Consider the following 17362-nt stretch of genomic DNA (forward strand, 5'->3'; position numbering starts at 1 on the left):
CTGAGGATCTCTGTAGCTGTGACTTTTCCCTCAGTTGGGTGCTTCTTTTCCTCCAGAGGGGCTGCTGCCAGACTTGGAGGTGGTACCAATCCTCCTACCTCCATATTTGTCCTATTAGGTAGGCAGCCACAATGACCAACATGTTATGAGCAACAGGGACTATCCTCTCAATGGAAAGGAGCTAATTTGGACACAGAAGGAGTGAAAGAGTTTCATAAATGTCAGAACATTGATCAATGGCGAACCCCACAAATGAGGGCTCAGGACACTTTACAACACATTGAGAAATGCTGCATGTTGATATGGGGGTACATGTCTGCCTCCAGTATGTGCTGTGTAACTTTCTGAAGATGTTGCGCTGGCTGAGTGACCACCAGATATCCCGGAGAATGGGCTGCCTGCAGCGCACCATCACCCTCCCGACCCTATACCTACGTCAATCTCTGAGCCTGATACTGCATTCAGCACACACAACCGTGACACTTACATGACAGAGGATGACTTGAGCTTGTGTGGCTCTCACAGGACCCTTGGAAGTTGCACAAATATTGGTCTACCTTTAGCCAGCACTGACCTTTCATATCGCATTACTGATAACTTCAAGATTATTAACATGCCTGGGCTCAATTTGCAAGCACCATTGACAAGCAACTGATCCCGAAGGCCCCTCAAACTGAGTACATACAAAATGGACCATGCAGTGACTGCAAATCCAATGTAGCTGCACAGAGTAAATGGCCGCTTTATTGGTTTGATCACTACAATATTCTGGTGCTGAGCAAACATGGATCCTGCACTTCCGATCATCAAATTGACACTTACTCCACCCACCCTGGGGACTGTTTCAGCCATTTTCTATAGGCACTTCATGCCATATTCAGAGCAGGGAAAGTGATGGCTGGCAATGCTGCAAGGGGATCAGGGCTGGAAACTAAATATCCGAGGATAGACATCCTATTGAGGGGGTGAGGTTGCCTTGTTGGACGGAAATGACATTAAATCCATAGCAAGGTGCAGAATCTGTGTGGGTAGAGCTGAGGAACCACAAAGGAAAAAAGACCCTCATGGGAGTTGTGTACAGGCCTCCTAGCAGTAGTCAGGAGGTAGGGCAGAAAATAAATCAGGAGATAGAAAAGGCATGTGTGGAAGATGCTATTACAATAATCATGGGGGACTTCAATAAGCAAGTTGGGAAGAATCTGGTTGGTAGTGGATCTCAAGGAAACAAATTCATGGCCTGCCCACGAGATGGTTTTTTGGAGCAGCTTATGGTAAAGCCTACTAGGGAATGGGCAATTCTGAATTTGGTAATGTGTAACAAGGCAGATTTGGTTAGGGAGCTTAAGGTGAAGAAAACCATAGGAGGCAGTGAGCATAATGTGATAGAATTCACCCTGCAGTTTGAGAGCGAGACACTGGAATCAGACATAATGGTATTACAATTGAGTAAGGACAACTACAAAGACATGAGGGAGAAGCCAGCCAGAATTGATTGGAAGAGAAGCCTAATAGGGAAGAGGCTGGAGCAGCATTGGCAGGAGTTCCTGAGGGTAATTCACGAAGCACAGCAGAAATTCATCCCAAAGAAGAAGAAGCATGTAAAGCAGGGTATGCAGGGAGGTCAGGGACAGCATAAAAGCCGAAATAAAAGCATACAATGTAATGAAGATTAGGGGAAACCAGAAGATTGAGAAGCTTTAAAAAACAGCAGAGAATAACTAAAAAAAAGCAATAAGGAGAGAGAAGATGAAGTATAAAGGTAAGCCAGCTCGGAATATAAAAGAAGATTGCAAGAGTTTTTTTAGATATCCGAAAGGTAAGGGAGAGGCAAGAGTGGACATTGGACTGCTGGGAAAGTAGTAATGGGGAATAAAGAAATAGGTACTTTTCATCAATTTTCTCAATGAAAGACACCAGCAACATACCAGAACTTCAAGAGAGTCAGGGGACAGAGGTGAGTATATTGGCCGTCATTAAGGTGAAGGTGCCTGGGAAGCTGAAAGGTCTGAGGTGGACCCAGAACAGATGGACTACACTCCAGCATTCTGAAGGAGATAACTGAGGAAACTTTAAAGGCATTTGTGGTGATCTTTCAGGAATCACTGGAGTCAGGGAGGGTCCCAGAAAATGATTAATATAACACCTCCTTTTAAGAAGCGAGAGAGGCAGAAGGCAGGAAACTATAGGCCAGTTAGCCTGACCTCGGTCATTGGTAAGATTTTTGAGTCCATTATTGAGGATGAGATTGTGCAGTAATTAGAAGCACATGGTAAAACAGAGCTGAGTCAGGCTTCATCCAGGAGAGGTCATGCCTGACAAATCTGTTAAAATTCTTTGAGGAGGTAACAAGCAAGTTGGATAAAGGAGAGCCAGCGAACGTAATTTATTTGGATTTCCAGAGGCCTTTGACAAGATGCTGCACAGGAAACTACTAAATAAGATAAGAGCCCATGGTGTTCGGAGCAAGGTACTGGCATGGATGAAGGATTTGCTGACTGGCAGAAAGCAGACAGTAGGGACAAAGGAGTCCTTTTCAGCATGGCAGCCAGTGACTAGTGAAGTTACGCAGGGGTCAGTTTTGGGACCATAACTACTCATGTTATACATTAACAATCTGGACAAAGGAACTGAGGACATTGTTGCTAAGTTTGCAGATGACACAAAGATAGTGTTGAGGAAGCTGGGAGGCTACAGAAGGACTTGGACAGGCTGGGACAAGGATGTGGGCGGATGGAGTACGATATGGGAAAGTGTTAAGTTATGCACTTTAGTAGGAAGGATAAAGGCGTAGACAATTATCTATATCATAGATCATAGAATCCCTCCAGTGTGGAAACAGACCATTCGGCCCAGCAAGTCCACATTGCCCCTCCAAATAGCATCCCACCCAGACCCATACCCCGTAACCCAGCATTTCCCATATCTAATCCACCTAATTTACACACCCCTGGACACCACAGGCAAATTAGCACGGCCAATCCACCTAACCTGCACATCTTTGAACTGTGGGAGGAAACCAGAGCACCCGGAGGAAACCCACACAGACATGGGGAGAATGTGCACACTCCGCACAGATAGTTACCCAAGGCTGGAATCGAACCCAGGTCCCTGGCGCTGTGAGGCAGCAGTGCGAACCACTGAGCCACCATGCCGCCCAATGGATATCTGAAGCACCCAAAGGGAATTGGGAGTCCTAGTTCAGGGTTCTCTTAAGTTATAAGAGTGACTCATATACCCAGTGACAGAATTGGATTTTACCTTGTCACTTGAGACTTTACAGTCACTCATGTTGAATTGATGTTAGCACTAAGTGTTCATATCATGATATCTCAGTGTCCAGTTTGTACCCATTCCTTATTTCAACAATAACTCACTTTGATTTCCCACATGACCTTTAAAAGGAATGGAAATCCTGATTAGGGAGCATGCAAAGGAGTTCTCAGAGCAGGGTGAGCACTCTGAGGATGCACTGACACATAACTTATGCACTCTGCAAGAGTGGACACTGAGATATCATGATATGCACACTTAGTGCTAACATCAATTCAACATGAGTGACTGTGAAGTGTCAAGTGACAAGGTAAAATCCAATTCTGTCACTGGGTATGTGAGTGACTCTTATGCACTCTTCAAGAGTCCAGATACACATTCCTGAGTGGGTTTTGTACCAGAGATAACTATAATAAGGCATTAATCTCAAATAACCAGAGCAGGTACTGTAGATAAAGACAGTATTTGAAAGGCCCCATTGTAAGGTGCAGAACCAACTCCACACAGCTGGACATTGATGCTGAGTCTCAGGAGTCATCGTGAAAAAGGAAATGTGTGCACTTCTGTCACCATTTTGAGAGAGAGTATGTCCTTGGAAAATGACTGTTGGGAGTCCATCTCAAGTATGGGTGCACCGACATTCACCTCCGTTGAAAGTGTAGAGATGGAGAAGCTGACATGAAGGTCACCAAATGCATTCTGGCTTAAACTCTGCTAACTAATTGACATAGGATGGTGTAAAGCGTTGCTTTGGTGGATCTGAACCTCACTGACATGCAACCAACTGCACGCGCTCTCTCTCTCTCCCTCTCCCCCCCCTCCCCACTGTCTCTGAAAGGGGTGGTACACACAGATTATAATAAGGAAAATTTAGAGCACATGACAATGGGAACCTGTCTAAAGGTACTGCCACTCCCAACCAACACCACCCACCCCACACCACCCTGACAGCAGAACCAGACATTTTGCCTGCAACCTGATGTTGAGCCTGATGTCTAGGTTTGTTCCTGTATAGGTGCAGATGGATTGGTGTGGGGGTGGGGTGGCGGGGTGCATCCTGTGCTCTAAAACCCAGAGGAATTCCATCAAGAACATCTCATTTATGAAATAAGGGGAATGACCAAACCTGCTGATGGCTCCACTGAAGCAGCTGAAGTTGCACCACAAAGAACAAATAGATAGTGGATGAGAAAGATTTATCAGTTGTATTAGGGGATTTGCTTGGGTGTGCATACAATGTTTTTATGGTTATGTTTATATCAATGAACAAAACACTTTACTTGAACTCCTACTTTGTTGCATTGCTCATTTGCCATGGAAAATGGTCTTCAGGTCAGTTGTATGACCAGCTTTTAAAAGTAGGAAATGATATGAATGTGCCATTGGATTGTTGACTTTTGAAGGAGGAGACTGGGTTTCTGATGGCAGTCATCAAACATTGTCTTCTCTTTTTCTCCTCCTCAGGTGAAGATCACTCTGCACTTGCCTGTTCGTGTAGCTCCACTCCTTTATGCAGTGAGACGTGATGAGCATAGTAAACTTAGAACCGTTGTGGACACCCTTGGAATGGCATAGTCAATTATGCCTCCAGATTTGTCAAGTTACCTGAAGTGTGTAGTCCAGTGACTGCTGCTGTGATCACCTTTGTGGTCATTTGGCTCCCGTTATATCCTGCCCCTCATTTGCTGATAGGGTTCCATGCAGGAGTTATCAATCATATCTTCAGAGGGCAATCCTTGGCTTCCAGGCTGAATAAAGTAGCTACCCATTCTAAACCTTTCTAGTTGTGGCGCTTTATTTCAGGTGGAGGTCCAGACTCCTTTTAAGTTGGTTGGGAAGTTCTACCTCGACCACTGGATTGGGCAGCGAATTCCAGACATCAGTTGCTTTCTGGGTAAAGATATTTTTCCTTTGTCCCCTCTGTTAGACAAGAACTGGGTAACATAAAATGGGAACAGATGCTGTCAGGGAAGAGCACTATAGAAATGTGGAGATTGTTTAAGGAATGCATACTGCGTGTGATCGATATGTTTGTCCCTAGCAGGCAGGGAAGATGCAGTCGAGTGAGGGAGCCTTGGTTCTCAAGAGAGGTTGAATGACTAGTTAAGACGAAGAAGGATGCTTATATAAGGTTTAGGAAACAAGGATCGGAAAAGGCTCTAGAGGGATACAAGTTAGCCAGGAAGGAGCTGAAGAAAGGGCTTAGGAGAGCTATAAGGGGGCATGAGAAAACCTTGGCAGATAGGATCAAGGAAAACTCCAAGGCTTTTTACACGTACGTGAGGAATAAGAGAATGACCAGAGAAAGGGTAGTGCTGATCAAGGATTGTAAAGGGAATTTGTGCATGGAGCCTAAAGAGATAGGAGAGGTCCTTAATGAATACTTTTCTTCGGAATTCACAACGGAGAGGGACCTAGTTGTAGGGGAGGACGGTGTGAAACAGGCTGGTAGGCTAGACGAGGTCGATGTTAGTAAGGAAGATGTACTAGGAATTCTGAAGAACTTGAAGATAGATAAGTCCCCTGGACCTGTTGGGATTTATCCAAGGATTCTATGGGAAGCAAGGGAAGAGATCACAGGGCCTTTGGCAATGATCTTGTCATCCTCACTGTCCACGGGTATAGTGCCGGAAGATTGGAGAGTGGCAAACGTCATTCCCTTGTTCAAAAAAGGGAATAGGGATAACCCCAGAAATTACAGGCCAGTTAGTCTTACTTCAGTGGTGGGCACATTATTGGAAAGGGCTCTGAGAGATGGGATCTATGATCATTTGGATAGGCACAGTTTGATTCGTGATAGTCAGCATGGACTTGTGAGGGGTAGATCATGCCTCACAAACCTTATTAAATTCTTTGAAGAGGTGACCAAACACGTGGATGAAGGTAGAACAGTGGATGTGGTATACATGGATTTAAGTAAGGCATTTGATAAGTTTCACCATGGTAGGCTCATGCAGAAAGTAAGGAGGCATGGGATGGGGGAGATGTGGCAGATTGGATTCAGAATTGGCTGACCCTTAGAAGACAAAGGGTGGTAGTGGACAGAAAATAGTCAACATGGTGCTCAGTTACGAGTGGTGTACCACAAGGATCTGTTCGGGGTCCTCTTCTATTTGTGATTTTTGTAAATGATTTGGATGTAGGAGTGGAAGGGTGGATTAGTAAGTTCGCGGACGATACGAAGGTGGGTCGAGTTGTGGATAGTGCGGAGGGCTGTTCTCAGTTACAAAGGGACATTGATAGGATGCAGAGCTGGGCTGAGAAGTGGCAGATGGAGTTTAACCCTGAAAAGTGTGAGGTGATTCATTTTGGAAGGACAAACTTGAAAGCAGAATACAGGGTTATGCTTCAGCTGTACAAAAGCCTGGTTTGGCCACATCTGGAGTATTGTGTCCAGTTCCGGTCGCCTCATTACAGAAAAGATGTGGAAGTGTTGGAATAGGTACAGAGGAGATTTACCAGGATGTTGCCTGGAATGGACGGAAGGTCTTACGAGGAAAGGTTGAGAGAGCTAAGGCTTTTCTCTTTAGAATGACGAAGGATGAGAGGTGACTTGATAGAGGTGTACAAAATGATCAGAGGTATAGATAGAGTGGACAGCCAGAGACATTTCCCTGGGGTAGAGGTAGCTATTATGAGGGGGCATAGTTTTAAAGTGAGTGGAGGAGGATATAGGGGAGACGTCAGAGGTAGGCTCTTTACTCAGAGAGTGGTAGGGACGTGGAATGCATTGCCGGACAGGGTAGTGGAATCGGCCTCATTAGGGGCATTTAAGCTGCAATTAGATAGGCATATGGATGATAGTATAAGGTAGGGGTGGAGGTCAGATAGACCTTAGGTTTAGGGTAAAAGTTCGGCACAACATTGTGGGCTGAAGGGCCTGTACTGTGCTGTACTGTTCTATGTTTTATGTTAACATACAGGTTCAGTTTGCCATTAGGAAGGCAAATGCAATGTTAGCATTCATTTCAACAGGGCTAGAATACAAGAGCAGGGATATACCGCTTAGGCTGTATAAGGCTCTGGTCAGACGACATTTGGAATATTGTGGCAGTTTTGGGCCCTGAACAACGCTAAGACAGCAAAGAAGCAACCCTAAGATGGACCATTCCATGAGCTGGGTCCCTGTCCGTGCTCACAAAGATTCACTGCTGCAGAGGCCTTCTCAATGCTAGTTACTACTGTACCCTGCTACGCATGTCTGTGTCTTACAAGCAGCCTGCCAATATATCAAGAGGGTGCCATGATGTTCAAGATAGGTTGGCAAATGCCAGATGTCACTGCCCGCAAATGATGGGTGCATGATGGATCATGCCCTGAGCAGTTGCTGTCCAGTGTCCAAGATGGAGCTCACCTGCAACTAGTGGTGATCTGAATCCACCAGGTGCACACTCTGGTTTCTTTGTTGAGTTTTCCTAACATTGAGCTTGCTTGTCAAGTTTGGCAAGGTGAGGAGAATTGTGGTATTAACAAGGTGCTTAACAATTATTAGCCCCATTAATAACATCTTGCTACTGCCTAGTGAATATCTTGTCATGCCGTTTGTGAAAAGCAGTAAAAAGTTTAACAAGATGAACTCGACATTGAGATGAGACTCGCCGCACTTGTCACCCAATTCTGCCATATATCTCACCACAGCCCATGCTCAGACACCTGTAAATTTCACCCTATAACACAAATATTATACATTCCGTACCGAATACAGAGTTGATGAATGACCAACGGACAAGTTATCAGATTAGTGATGAGGGCAGGGAGGGAAGAGCTCTCAACAGGATGCCATATCCACCAGGAGCCTGTACCACAGCGGAGCAAGGACTTCAATGTCTCTATTACTTGCTGCAATCAAACCATAATCTCACAACATTGCAAAAATGTCGTCTTGTAAAGGTGAGGTTATCATTGTGTATGATACAAAAAGCACAGCACCAATTTCCCTTTTACCACCACTCCCATACTATAACCAAAAAGGCCAATGGAATGCAAATTTTATGTCTGCAAGAATAGACCACATGGGAGTGGAAATTAGACCGCAGAACTGCAAAGGGCTGGTTAGATCACATCTGGAGTGTTGTCTGGGCACACGTCAGAAAGGGTATATTGGCCTTTGTTGGAAAGTAAGGTACAGAATGATCCCTGGACTTGTGTTTGATTATGAGTAGGGACTACATAAACTATGATCTTATTCCTAGGATTGAATAGCAATATTAAGGCGAAGGGGTGATTTGGTTGAATTCAAGATGTTAAGAAGACAGATATTTATGGTGATTCAAATAACAGTAAAATACTGCAGATACTGGAAATCTGAAATGAAAAACAGAAAGTACTATAGAAACTCAGCAGGTCTGGCAGCAGCTTCACTGTCATATCAGACTTGCAACATGAACACTGTTTTCCTCTCCGTGAATGCTGCCAGACCTGCTAAGTTTCTCCATCACTTTCTGTTCATATTTATAGTGATTCACGTATTTCTTGCAATTCGGTAGAAAGCATTTCTGCACATAATGTGGTGCAGAGGCAAAACACAGAGTGCCCATGTTGCAGGCCATCTCTGTTTAGTTTGCAAGCATGACCCCAAGCGTCCAATCACCTTTCACACTAATTTCAACAATTTCAATTTTGTATTGTGCTTTCTCGATTTTGCATTGCAAATGTTGGTAATGATTCTGCCATCACTCACATACAGGTCCTCTATGAAATAACTCCATAGAGGTTGGTACCCCATCACCAAGTCACCCTCTATTTACACATGGAAAGTCTTTGACACTTATTCAGCTCCCTCAGAGCCAGCTCTTAAGAGTGTCAGAATAATTGACACTCCTCTTTTTATCTGTCAGCGAGGGCTCCCTGATTGGACCAGATTAACAGCCCCAATCAGGGAACTCATATTCTATGAGGTCCACCTGGCTGACCTCATTACAATAACTACATCCCTCCATCTTTCAGTGTGAGGACCTAGGCTGGTCCTTTCTCTTGTAGCACCTTCTGGGGCATTTTAGAACTGGGTCAGGTTCCTCTAATTCTGCGTCAAATATGGGCAGCATGTAACAGACAGGAGCCCACCTCTTGCACCCAGAGCGCCTCAGGAGCAATTCACTCTCTTCTTCTAGCAGCAAAGGCGTCAATGCGATGAAATCTACCACGTCTTCAATGCTTGATGGAGAGGGAGAATGTATGGGTTCCAGACAACACAGAGGAGCAGGTAAGTTGAAGGGTCCTGACCTGAAACATCAACTTTCCTGCTCCTCTGATGCTGCCTGGCCTGCTGTGTTCCTGCAGCTTCACACTATGTTCCTCCAGCTCCACACTGTGTTGTCTCTGACTTCAGCATCTACAGTTCTTGCTATCTCTATGCAGGGATTCCAATAGCCTTTCCAACTGTTCCAAGGAGCAGAGCATGTTGTGCTCCCACACCGTTTGCGAGTTTGTAGCTTCATATAGTCCACGTGCTTGTTCAGGATCATCACACCTACCCGAACTTTATACATCACTGGTCCTGAACTTGTGTGACCAAGCCTCTTAACTATCCAGCACCATTTCTTACACCAAACTTTGTCCCCTGTACTAAACTGTTTCCCTCACTTGGCGAATTTTGGTGTCCAGTACTGGCGTTCCTGATGCCATTTCATCCTCACACCCAGATGTGGAAAGATCAGAATTAAACAGGTGTGGAGTCATCTCCCATTAGCAACTCTGTGGCAGCAAAGTCAAGCTCCTAATAAACGAAAAAGCTGCAGGTCCACATGCTGTCAGGAGAATTACTCATTGCTTTTCATCTGCCCCAAAGAAATTTGCTTGGAAAAAAAAAACACATTCTTTCCATATACTGGGCCCTGTGTTCGACGGCAGGGCCAAATGAGTCATACTTCCAAAATAACAGCATGATGCCAGAAATGCTTACCCCGACTCAAAGATGACTGTTGCCAGTGAGTTTCTTCAGGAACGTATCCCACTCTCATCGACACTGAAATAACTCTATTGAGGTTGGTATCCTGTCACCATGCCAACCTTATTTACATGTGTAAAGTCCTTGATACTATTCCAGTTTCCTCAGAGCTAGCTCTCACAGTGTCAGAATGACTTACACTCCTCTTTTTCTGTCAGCCAGTGCTCTTTCACTGGGACAGATTAACAGCCCCAAACAGGGAACTCATATTCTATGAGGTCTACCTGTCTGACCTCAATCACTACATTCTAGAAACATTTGTTTCTTTATTTGTTCCTTTAGCTTCCCCTTTATCTTGCACTGTCAGCATCCCCTATACCTTGCAGTGTTAACTGTTTTGTTGACATAAACAAATAACTGTGGATGCCGGAGATCTGAAACCCACAAAAACAGAAATTGCTGGAGAAACTCAGCAGGTCTGGCAGCTCAGTGGAGAGAAAACAGAGTTAATGTTTCGAGTCCAATGACCCTTCTTCAGAACCATTTTGCCAATCTCCCCTCTCTTCTACCCTATCAAAGACCTTCATTTTTGAACTATCTTCCTGTTTGCTCTTTTCCCATGTCTACTATTGCTTTAAGCCTGCCACATCAGTAAATATCCCCAGTTTTGATAAAAGGTCAACATCATGAAAAATTTGATGTTCTTTCTCTCCATAAATGCTGCTAGGCCTACAGCACGTTCTTCTTGAGATTTTATAGGATTTGTCCCTTAAGCCTATTTCACCAGTTATGGTTGATCTGTCACAGAACTACAGAAGACCAACATTTCCCCAGAATCTTCAAGACCTTTGACAAAAAAAAATCATCTCAGAAAAAGTAAGAATTGATGTTGCAAGAAAAAAAACTCTGCAAATGACAATTGATTTTGTGTTTTGTTATAGCAATAAATTAATTTCCATCCTTTTCAAGTTACAAATTCACCACTAAAGAAAATAATTCACTATCATTTGTCTGAGTTACCATGTAGACACAAAATAACGGTATATATTTTAAATCAGGTCATAACAAGGTTAGCTTATCACCCAGCTGTAAAAATAATTCAAGGAACTTTTTCTATACATGTAATCCAAATAATTCAAATTCATAATAAAATTTGTCTGCAGAACAATTCATTGAGACCGCAAACTGAATGCACATATACCAGGTATATCACCTCTAATATGCCAGGAACAAATATGGACGATATGATTTTTCCTTCGAAAATGCTCTTAGTCAATGTGAAAATGACATTCACAAATATATCTATTAAATTGCCTTTTGGGATTGGCATCCTCGCCCTATTTTTCTGTATTTCAAATACTTTTGTCAAAATATTTGCAGAATCCTAGAGAAAAATCTAGCCCTCTGAGCTAGTATTTTATCACAACTGAGCACAATCATGTTGTACAATCACATTTCCAGCATGGGTTTCAAGATTGCAAGCAGGAGTAGTAGCAGTAGTCCACTATTCCCTCAACGGTACTGTGATGGCATTAAATATTAAGTAACTTCTGTGTTAATATGTTCTGAAACTCAGACTCCACAGGCTAATTTTTATAAACTGAACTGGGAACCATAGCAATGTCACCCAGGTTTGAAGTTTAGAAGATACGTTCATGTTATCAATTAACACTCACATTCTGGGGCCGTGGAGCAAAGATTAAGTCAGGCCACTCTTTTTCACCCAAAGGGACACAAGTTTGGAACTCTCTACCGCAAATGAAAATTGCTGAAAATCAATTATTACTTTTTCTGAGATTGATAGTTTTTAGTCAAAGGTCATAAGGGTTATGGCAAAAAGCTGGGCTTCTGTAGTGATGTGACAGATTAACCATGAACTGATAAAGCAGGCTTAAGGGATTAAATGGTCTACTAATGAATACATCCTATAAAATCACAAGAGGAAATTCATTAAAAGAGAGAAAAAGGTCATTGCGTGACAACATAATTGCGTGACAACATGTTTTATTTATATGTCAAATAGCATATTGAATTTCTAAACACATCGATGTCTTAAGCTTGGATTTCAGCTTCAATTGTTATATGAATCTGTCATGATTTCCAAAGAGGAACTTCATTTTATTTCTCTCCACCATCAGCACTAAAACAGGTGAGTGTAGAGGGACTTATATGTACTTGGAAGCTACATGTATTAATATCCAAGATTATGTTCTTTACAGACAGGAAGAACATGTACACATACTTTGGCTGTTTCAGTACAATAAGATAGGTGACAGCTATTCTCTGATTAATTTGTCTAGACAATGCTTTGAGCAAACAGAGTCATCCTATCTTGTTTAAAATATAAACAACGCTTGGCAGTTAACTGGCAGTCACCATTACCTAGTGCATTCTTTATGGCAACACCTCTACCAATCATTTGTCAACAAATCAGTACTTTCCTCATATAGTTTAAATTTGTTTACCCTTTACATTGCTGCAAATTGTCCTGATGAGTTCTAGGCAAAAAGCTTTGACAAAATGTGTCCTTCTTCCGCAATACTCAAGTACTATTTTACCAAGCCACTATTTATATAAATATATATCAATGTTCATCAGGTGTTATGTCACTATTTTTTGTAAGAGCATAGCAGCAGGCTTGTGAAAGGCAGAAAAACACAAACAGCACCGTGAGGGTTGGCAGCACAGAGTCAGCATTAAAATGGTAGAATGTGAAATGTAGTGAGATTTTTGGGGATATAGCAGTGTGGGCAAAGCTGAATATACTACTGATTACTCCAATTTAGAGGTACATTTTCCATATTTACTCCACAAATCTATATCTTCTCAAAAAATATAAAGGAGAAATTTTTAACTGCCCATAAAAGGTTGGGATCTGTGCTATCTCCTGAAGGAACTTTTCAATACCTATCATGTTCACAATATAAATAAGAATTCTTCATTCAACTGCATTCAATTCCTTCATTCGTTCCCTTTATGATGTCAATATATACACTCTAATATATTCTTCTTTGATTCCAACAAAGAAAAGCAAACAATCAATACTTGGAGAGAAAGCTTTCCCATTAATTTATAACCACCTTCATCAGGTGTCTTAAACTATCCCAAAATATATCACAGAACTAATAATATATTAAAGTCTTATCTCTGCACGTGTTTCCTGTCAAAAGTTTGCATTACAATTTCCTGGGTACACACTTCTAACATAAACTGACGACACAAACATGTCACACTATAATTATACCCTCATGCTACCAATGATAGCATCTTATAAGAGATTGGGCTTGATTGGATGATCCCTGCATAAAGTGTGATGGCGGGCACCTTCAGCGCTAATGTACCCATTACAGCTGCCCCCACCAGCGAGAAAACCTGCCAGATCAGGCACCATTCAGTTGCGTAAGAGCTAGTTGGGGACTTTGCTGCATATCAAGATCCTCGACACTGATGTCTTGACTCACCAGAATCTTCTGGGATCTGACCATCATCACTGGAGGCCCAGGCTATGATGCCATGAAAAGGCTGCAAAGGCAAGTAGGTGTCAATTTTTTTTAGCGTTTTGGAAGGATAGTGTAAACAGGGAGAGTGTGGTTATAGCAAGGACAAGGAGATAGTTTTCAATGGCTACCCTATGCTGCCATTCTTGCCCCAACTGTCACCATATTGGTGGAAATGGAGGCTACCTGCATCCTCTCCCACCTCCTCCTCCTCCTCCCCGACCCCTCCGAACCTGTCTTTCGCTATCAGGAAGGCAGCCACATTATTAAAGATGGGCATAAGCTACATAAGCAACAATGCTTATTTCTCCATACACATTGGCATATTCAGCTGATTTTTGAACAAATCAAATGAATAATCAATCCATTACTTTTAAAAGGTAGTCAAAGATCAACTGCCCTCTGGTGTCAGAATCAAACACCGCCTAGATGGAATGAATTTTAACCTCAGTCGCCTCCCTATCAAAACTATAGTGACCACCAACGGGCATACATGAGCTACAGTTTGCGGATGACTGCAGTTTCATTACCCATTCTGCATCAGATATGCAAGTCGCTCTCCGAATGGACTAGCTTCTAAAAAACGCTGCTCTGTACCAACAACAATCTTGGGATGGCGTAAACAGGTTGCAGGTCAGCTTCTGCCCCTGAGTGGACGGGAAGTCATGGGAGGCATGGGATTGAGGGTGATTTAGAGGTTTGGATCAGAAATTGGCTAACTGTAAGAAGACAGAGGGTGGTGGTTGATGGGAAATGTTCATCCTGGAGTTCAGTTACTAGAGGTGTACCACACGGATCTGTTTTCGGGCCACTGCTGTTTGTCATTTTTATAAATGACCTGGATGAGGGCGTAGAAGGATGGGTTAGTAAATTTGCGGATGACAGTAAAGTCAGTGGAGTTGTGGATAGTGCGGAAGGATGTTGCAGGTTACAGAGGGACATAGATAAGCTGCAGAGCTGGGCTGAGAGGTGGCAAATGGAGTTTAATGTGGAAAAATGTGAGGTGATTCACTTTGGAAGGAGTAACAGGAATACAGAGTACTGGGCTAATGGTAAGATTCTTGGTAGTGTGGATGAGCAGAGAGATCTCGGTGTCCATGTGCATCGATCCCTGAAAGTTGCCACCCAGGTTGATAGGGTTGTTAAGAAGGCGTACGGTGTGTTAAGTTTTATTGGTAGAGGGATTGAGTTTCGGAGCCATGAGGTCATGTCGCAGCTGTACAAAACTCTGGTGCGGCCGCACTTGGAGTATTGCGTACAGTTCTGGTCGCCGCATTATAGGAAGGATGTGGAAGCATTGGAAAGGGTGCAGAGGAGATTTACCAGGATGTTGCCTGGTATGGAGGGAAGGTCTTATGAGGAAAGGCTGAGGGACTTGAGGCTGTTTTCGTTAGAGAGAAGAAGGTTAAGAGGTGACTTAATAGAGACATACAAGATGATCAGAGGATTAGATAGGGTGGACAGTGAGAGCCTTTTTCCTTGGATGGTGATGGCTAGCACAAGGGGAAATAGCTTTAAATTGAGGGGTGATAGATACAGGACAGATGTCAGAGGTAGGTTCTTTACTCAGAGAGTAGTAAGGGCGTGGAATGCCCTGCCTGCAACAGTAGTAGACTCACCAACTTTAAAGGCATTTAAATGGTCATTGGATAAACATATGGATGATAATGGAATAGTGTAGGTTAGATGGGCTTCAGATTGGTTTCACAGGTCGGTGCAACATCGAGGGCCGAAGGGCCTGTACTGTGCTGTAATGTTCTATGTTCTGTGTTCTAAGTGCCATTGTTGACATTGGAGTGTTCTGATTGGATAGCGGCTCTAGTCAGCCCAGAAATGCCAAAATTTAGCACTGTGCGCTGCCAGGATTGCAAGCATATCCATGTAGCAAAACACTAGTATCTGGAATGAGGTAAGTCCTGTTCTTTTAGGGCAGGAATGAATGGGACACTCTAAGGAGCAGGGGGAGGAACGAGATGGGTTTCCAAGGTCAAGTGAAGATGAATGAAAGGGGGGAGGGTATGACATTTTGAAGGGGGTCTCTTGCCGGGTGATATTACTCTCTCAACCAGATTGACTGCTCATTGTATTTTACTGTTTCTTGTGGCACCATGCATTGTGTGAAAAGGCTGCTTTAGACCAAACAACATGGAAACAGACCCTTCGGTCCAACTAGACCACTTGTATTCACCTGTAAATTGGCAATGAGAGCATTTCAGACGAATTACTCGTATGTGATACTTTGGTGCGTTCATGAAAGGAAGAGTGCAGTATTATATAAATACCAAGTCATTATTTTTTCTTTATATAGATTTAATTGATCAATTTGATGATATCGGGATTAGATAATGATACTGATTATTGAGTAGGTACATAACTAACAGGTATTATTCTGGTGTCCCAGGTGCCACAATTGAAACTCAGCTTTGTCCAAAGTCTTTTTGCAACGAAAGAGTTAAAATGCTTTCAGTCTCAATTGTGAATTGTTGCATCCAAATAAAACAAAACAAAAATGTATATCTTCAACTTTGGGTTCAACTTATGGACGTAAAACTTCTGCTTCCCTTTCAAACTATGCATTCACCTGACCTATTCATTTTCCCTCCTTCTTCACTCACGTAGAAATTGTTGCTACACACTGTCATTGCAAAAAACAAAGACAGCAGTGATCACATATGCTCCACTGTACAGTTAATAAATGTTAGCACAGATCTTGTTTGTGTAAGGTGATGAAAAGTACATAAGAAAATATCCATGGCTTTTACATACTACTTATATGCCATTGAGTGAAACATTCAAGCCAGCACCACCATGTTGTCTATAGGGTTGATACGGCCATAGGAATTTGACATTCCATATTTCGGGGCATGTTTCCAATAATCTGGGCAGTTGTGTGCTACATAACTACACACACCACCTAGGAGAGTTAAAACTTAAACAATAATACTAAAACCGCTCAGCAAATCTGGCAGCAAAGCATCTATGAAGAGAGAAAAAGAATTAATATTTCAGATCAGATGTTGCAGCGATGGCTGCATTTTCTGATTTTATTTCAGATTTCTAGAATCAGCAATTCTTTTAAAAGTTGAAACTTTGCTTTTTTGTACTTAACTGTTCAATGTGAAGTTAAGATTTATGCAGAGTTGCAAAGATTGTCGAGAAAGCATACGAGATACTTGCCTTGATTATAAGAGCTGGGAAGTGATGCTGGAACTTCATATATTATGAATTGGACCACAGTTGCAGCACTGCAGGTTTGTCTGGTCACTGTGGAATGCCAATTCTGATCCATGCCATTCAGTGAGATAGATGCCAAGACACCTTTTATTTAAAACAAACCTGTTCAGATGTTAAGACACATATGGCAGGTGGGACTTGAACTAGATGTTCTGGCCCTGGGGGTAGGAACGCTAAAACTGTGTCACAACAAATTATTTTCAATCATCTTGTTCTGACATTGCACACTTCTGGACCAGGTGGGACTTGAAACAAGACATCCTGGCCCAGAGGTTGGTACACTACCATTGTTCAACAAGAGCTGCCTGATAGGAGGGTGAATGTAAGTTCAGTCACAGCCTTCCAATGGAAATTGGATAAAAAGAAGTAAAAAAAGTTTCAAGAGAATGAAGCAAGAGCAGAGATTTTCATAAAATATATCTTCACGCACATACCTTTTTACTCCCCCTTTGGGGAATGGAGAATTGGTTCCCAA

This window comes from Rhincodon typus, chromosome 23 (genome assembly GCF_021869965.1).
Source record: "Rhincodon typus isolate 14 chromosome 23, sRhiTyp1.1, whole genome shotgun sequence".
NCBI classification, from domain to species: Eukaryota; Metazoa; Chordata; class Chondrichthyes; order Orectolobiformes; family Rhincodontidae; genus Rhincodon; species Rhincodon typus.